Here is a 6,606-nt window from a genome sequence, read left to right as displayed (position 1 = left end):
AAGTGTGTTTTTCAATATGTATGTCATTGTGTGTTTGCGTGTGCGTGTGTGTGTGTGTGTGCGTGTGCGTGAGTGCGCGCGCGTGTGTTGTGTATGCACGTGTGTGCACGATGTTGTAGGGGGGGGGGGGGGGGGGGGGGGTATGCGCACGTACGTTTTGAATTCTTTTGATATCCCAACCCCTGTCCAGGCCAGTAGCCTAGAATAATCAACTCATGGGCCGGACACGGTCATACGCAACACAGCACTGTTTTATCAGCAAGGTACACACACTGACGCGTGTCGTCTCACTGGACAGCGGTCAGCGGTCAGCGATCAAATCTTCTTCTTCTCGGTCGCTCAGACAGGGACTCTGGAACTTCTGATGAAGTTTGCAGTACAGCGAAGACTCCGCAGGGTGCCGAAGATCTTCTCCTGAACTGGTGTGTCCGCAGGCCATGTTTCTGCTCGTAGTTTCTGGTGGATTGGACAGTGTTGGAGGAGGTGTTCCACTGTCATGTCTGCGATGCCACAGTGGCATACAGGCGTGTCCCCAATGTGGAATTTTGAGAACATGTGCAAATGAAGCGGAGGGGTGGCCAGCTGCACAGTGCGGCGCATTGGCTGCCCTCAGTTTCCCAAAAACACATCAGACACTACCAAACATGTCCTAAATCTTTGCTTGATGTGTGCATTTTTCTTCTCATGACAGTTTACCAGAGTCTAAAAAAGCTGAATCGTCGTGCTATCACGTTTCTCAAACCAAAACACTTTTCATACATGAAGTTTATGGAAGAAAAAAACACCTGCATGAAGTGCACTTCAGGAAAAATGTTGGGGAAACTACAGTTTCTGGGGAAACTCTACATAGGCCTAAGTCGAGTTTTTATACTTTATATAACTCGTGTTTCGACGCGCCGTTTGATACTTACTGTACTGTCGCGTCAAATGCATCATTACGTCATGTTTTAAACAAAGGGAGACGTATATAATTATAGGGGAAAGGCTCCTAATATGGACCGGCTCCTAATATGGACCACCTTCTGTTCTGACAAACTAACGGCGCTAGAGCCTGCGCTCAAAAAAGTTTTATTCGCTGTATTCACCCTCTCTGGATAACTTGCACATGTCAAAAGAGTTGCAGAAACAGAAATCTCAAAACCGTTAGTTTTTTTCTTTTTTTTTTCATTTTTGGCAGCGTTCACTCTGAATTTGCCGCCTAAAACGGACTCGTTTCTGTCTACAGCCAAAGCTTTTATCACACAAAAATTGCTATATATGACAGCTAAAACCGTATTTGTTACATTTTAGCAGTGTTGACCCCGAGTTTCTACTGCAAACAAAACATAATAGCAAAATCTTAACGTATGTGCGAGTCCCCTAATATGGACCACCTTCAACAAATCGAAGAAAATAATAGCTAAAGGCTATTTTCATTAATTCATTAAGAAGCTTGCTGGAAATAACCTATAACTAGCCCTCGAGATTTAAAAAAATGCAACAAAAAGTCTTCTTTTCGTGGAAGTTGACAATTTCACTTATTTTCACTCTGTTTTTGATAAGCTTCTTTAGTTTCCTGGTGTGCTTCAAATAATGCTCTCATCAACCCGAAACAGATAAATCTAGAGCATATTTTAATTAGGCTGACTTGTACACTAAGTTGTATCATGTTATTTTGAAATATAGGGGGCTTTTTACAGTGATTCGTGAAGGCCGCTTCACTGGTCCATATTAGGCGCCCAGGCTCCTAATATGGACCCTTTGTGATTTTTTCTGTATTTAATTTTTGCTGAATGTCTATCAAAGCTATTTCACTCTAATTAGGCCTAACGGTTAACCTAAGAGAGAAGGACTACCAAACACAAAATGAAACTTCTTCGCAAGAAAACAAGCTAGTTATCAGCATGAAACAAAAAGTGGTCCATATTAGGAGCCCTTCCCCTAATTGCTTCTCGTTTTTTCCTCATCTGAAAGTGATTGGGAATCTTAGTGTCGTTGTCTCTGCGGTAAGAAATATTCGGGAAGGGTGAAAAAAGTTGCCCACGTGGTTTAGAATGTTAAAATAGTATGCGAGGACGTTTCACTGAAGATTTACTTGTTCAAAGTGAGTGGCTGCAGCTGGATTACGGTGTACAATACAATACAATACAATACAATACAATAACTTTATTAATCTCTAAAAGAGAAATTACATTGCTGAGCGTTTGTGTCCGTAATAATAACATACATAAAACATTCAAAATAAACATTTGTTCTTTGTCCTGAGAAAATATAGCACATTGGTTATCACATAAGAAAGTATATTAAAAAATAAATTAACATGCATTCACCATCAACAATGCACAAAAGAAAGTCAGCACCTTGCCGGTTATCACATATTGTCTAAGATTAAGAGAGTAGAATGCAAAACAAAATCAACAATACTGAAACAATACAGAACACTGACCCCGTGCATCAGAGCGACAACACCAGCATCTACCGCCCCACCTGAGAATTGAAGATGTGAATTGCAGATGGAATGAACGAATTTCTGTAGCGTGTGGATCTTGCGGTTGGTTGTCTGAATCTGTTGCTCCTGTCTGTCCGTCTACTGTCAAATTCCGGTCTGAGTGGGTGCGAGTCGTCAGCCAAAATCTTCTGTACCTTGTCAGTCAGTCGTCGTTCATGTGTTGATGTGAAATTGTCCTGCTTCCTCCCAACCACCCCACTTGCTTTCCTGATGAATTTATCTAATCTATCCCTGTCTTGCTTGTTGATGTTGCCACCCCAACACACGGAGCCAAAGTACAACACACTATTGCACGTTGAAGTGTAAAACATCTGAAGGATTTCTTGTCTGATGTTAAAAGACCTGAGTTTTCTCAAAAAGTACAGGCGAGAGTGGAGTTTCTTCACAAGGGCATCAGAGTTTGGTTTCCATGTCAACTTATTGTCTATAATCACCCCCAAATACTTATACTGCTCTACCTTCTCTACGACCTCCCCCTTGATCACTATCTCCCTGTGTACATGTTCCCCCCTCCTGTTGTCCATTATCATTTCCTTTGTCTTCCCCACATTAAGCTCTAAATAGTTGTTTTCACACCACCCCACAAACCTATCTACCTCCTGCCTGTAGTCAGAGTCGTCGTCAACAGTCAGCAGTCCGGTCAGTCCAGTGTCTATGGAAAGCCGTTTGGCTCATAACCATTACACGCGTAATAAAAAATAAATACACGCGTAATAAATGATTAATACGCGTGTAATAAATGATTAATGCGCGTGTAATTTATCTTTTTTCTTATGCTATGGAATAGCATAATGATTAAATACACGTGTAATAAATATTTCATACGCGTGTAAGAAATGATTATTACGCGTGTATTAATTATTTCTTACACGCGCATGAAATATTTATTACGCGTGTATTAAATATTTTTTACACGCGCATGAAATGATTATTACGCGTGTATTAATTATTTCTTACACGCGCATAAAATATTTATTACGCGTGTATTAAATATTTCTTACACGCGCATGAAATATTTATTACGCGTGTATTTAATCATTTCGTACACGTGTATGACATTTTTATTCCACGTGCATTTAATCATTTCTTACACGCGTATAAACTATTTCCTGCATGTGTATTTAATCATTTCTTACACGTGCATGAAATATTTATTACACGCGTATTTAATCATTTCTTACACGCGCATGAAATAGTTATTACACGCGTATTTAATCATTTCTTACACGCGTAAAAAATGATTATTACACGCGCATTAATCATTTATTACACGCGTATTAATCATTTATTACGCGTGTATTTATTTTTTATTACGCGTGTAATGGTTATGAGCCAAACGGCTTTCCATAAGTGTCGTCAGCAAACTTGGTTATGGGGCAGGAGTCACTAGAACTTCTGAAATCTGCTGTGTAGAGAGAAAAAAGAAAAGGTGAGAGTACTGTGCCTTGTGGTGCCCCTGTGTTTGTGCAGATTGTGTCTGAAACTGATTGCCCCCCCACCCTAACATACTGTGGCCTGTTTGTCAGGTAGTCCATAACCCAGAGGATGGTGGCTGCTGGGACATTCATGCTAAAAAGCTTCTCCGCCATTAAATGAGGCTGTATAGTATTAAAAGCGCTGGAAAAATCAAAGAACATCAAGCGAATATAAGAGCCAGGCTTTTCTAAATGAGAGTAGATCTTGTTTAAAACATTCAACACAGCATCATCAACACTCCTGTTTTTCCTGTATGCAAACTGACATGGATCAATAAAATCTTTCACACAATCACTCAATTTGAACAAAACAACTCTCTCAAAGACTTTCATACAAACAGAAGTAAGTGCCACAGGTCTCAGGTCATTCATGGTTATCACAGTCTTTTTCTTTGGCACAGGAACAATGCATGAAGTTTTCCATAGGGCCGGTACCCTGCTAGCACCAAGCGACATGTTAAAAATGACTGAAAAAATATAACTAAGTTGCTCTGCACATAGTTTTAAAACTTTGGGCATCATCCCATCTGGTCCCCCCGCCTTGCTAGCATTAACATTCTTCAGCCCCCTCTCCACCTCTTCTTCCGTCACCAGGTGTTCTGTGTGCTGATCAGTCTTTCAAAGCAATCCATGTTGTGGTCAAGTTTCCACGCGTTTCTCTGTTTTCTATCCATATGGCCTTCACATAGGGTCTGTTAATTATATGCTGGGTCACGGGGTCCTGCAAGTCTCGAATAGAAAGACGAAGCAAAACTGTGATACGTGAGCTTACATTTCTCCGTTAACATTACGTTACATTATGCGAGACAGGGAGCAGATTTAGGTTGAATAGTTTTACACAAAGTGAATTTATTAAATTTCCTTGGTCTGAAAGCATGTCAAACTTATATAATGTAGAGGGGACTTGTTAGATATGGATAGGTAAAGCGATAAAGGTGCTACGTGTCCTTACATTTCTCCGTTTATTACAGGAAGTGCCATTAAAGGCCCAGTAAGCCTCCCGTAAACCATCACAGATACGGTCAGGCTTTTACACACAGTACAAACACCCTTTCATTTAAACACTCACCGATTGAGAACATCCTAGGTGCCCTCCGTAAAGAGCGAACAATTTTCAAATAATTTATTTTTGCGTGGTTTATCTTACCCCTGAGCCATCGTGAACCCGTGTGATCCAGTTTCCCTTTTTCACAATGTAGTCGTCAGTTAGTCATTTGAATGCGACTCGATGTGAGCTTATCTACAATAGCACGTTTTTATGCACGAAACAAACGGCTGTGGTTCACAAGAACTCCAGCGATGGCTTTTGACTGTTGAGAGGAACGGCGATATGCATAAACCGTCGTCTGCTACGACCCTTGCGTGACCCTGCTTCCGGGCTTTTCTTTTTTCAAACTTTCACAACTTCGAATTGTACTGATCTTGTCTTGATGAAAAAAGAATTATTTTATGATTAAAGAATGTTTGTGTAACAAGCTGTCAATTTATTATTTAGATTTTAAAAGTTAGGTCTAGCGCAAAAACGCACCACGGTCCAAAAACATTCTGATAATCATCGATCCACGGCTATGGCCAGTTTACATCGATAGAATGAGACCCGAAGGGAAGTAACTCGTTTTTGACCTGAGTTCAGGATGGGTCCAAAAAGTGTTCGAGACAATCTGCAAAATTAATTCTTTAAAAAATTGCTCGCTCTTTACGTAGGGCACCTAGGATGTTCCCGTTTGGTGAGCGTTCAAATGGAAGGGTGTTTGTACTGTGTGTAAAAGCCTGACAGTATCTGTGATGGTTTACGGGAGGTTTACTGTCCGGGCGTGATTTCCGGTATTGAATATTCATAACAGCCGTCCAGCACCAAAACGAGGCGCCATTGTTGTAGAGAAGCAAGTCCACGAAAATAAATTCTTTGAAAATTTCTCACGCTCGACAGAAAGCAGCCAGGATGTTCCCGTTCTGTGAGCGTTCAAATGGAAGTATGCTTGTACTGTATGTAGACGCTCGGGGAGCTCTTTGATGGTTTACGGGAGGCTTACTGTGCCTTTAATATGAACCACTTTTTTTCATGCTGATAACGAGCTTCTTTTCTTTCCAAAAAAAATCATTTTGTGTTTGTAGTTTGCCATTATCTTCAAACTCGAATACCTATTCGAATACCTTTTCTGTGTACCTATGAGCCTGTGTACCTTTGAGTCTGCATGTTTGCTTGTTCGTGTGCGTGTGTGTGTGTGAGGCGAGTGTATGTGTGAGAGTGTGTGTGTGTGTCTGTGCATGACACATGCCAACATTATCCTCCTTTGATACTTTTTTTTATATAATTTTTAATAAAACATATAAATGATTTCATTTCTTATACCGTCAAAATTTTAGAAAAGTGGGTTTTGAAGGTACATGTATAAGAACTTGATTGAAGTCATTTATATTTTAAAACACCTCCGGCATTGTTTAGCCTCAAACACGGATTCTAATTCGGGTCAGTATGTCAGTGTGAACCATCCTGAACTCAAAATGAGTTCGGCTCATTCTATCCCTGACAGGATGCCTAGGTTTTCCTTGTCTGGCGAGGAAATCGATTTTTTACATATTTAGATCTTTTCGTAATGTGTTATGGATGTAAGCAGATTCGCGATCGTCGATAATGATTTT

This window comes from Littorina saxatilis, linkage group LG1, assembly GCF_037325665.1.
Source record: "Littorina saxatilis isolate snail1 linkage group LG1, US_GU_Lsax_2.0, whole genome shotgun sequence".
Taxonomy (NCBI): domain Eukaryota; kingdom Metazoa; phylum Mollusca; class Gastropoda; order Littorinimorpha; family Littorinidae; genus Littorina; species Littorina saxatilis.
This window is presented reverse-complemented; position numbering follows the sequence as displayed.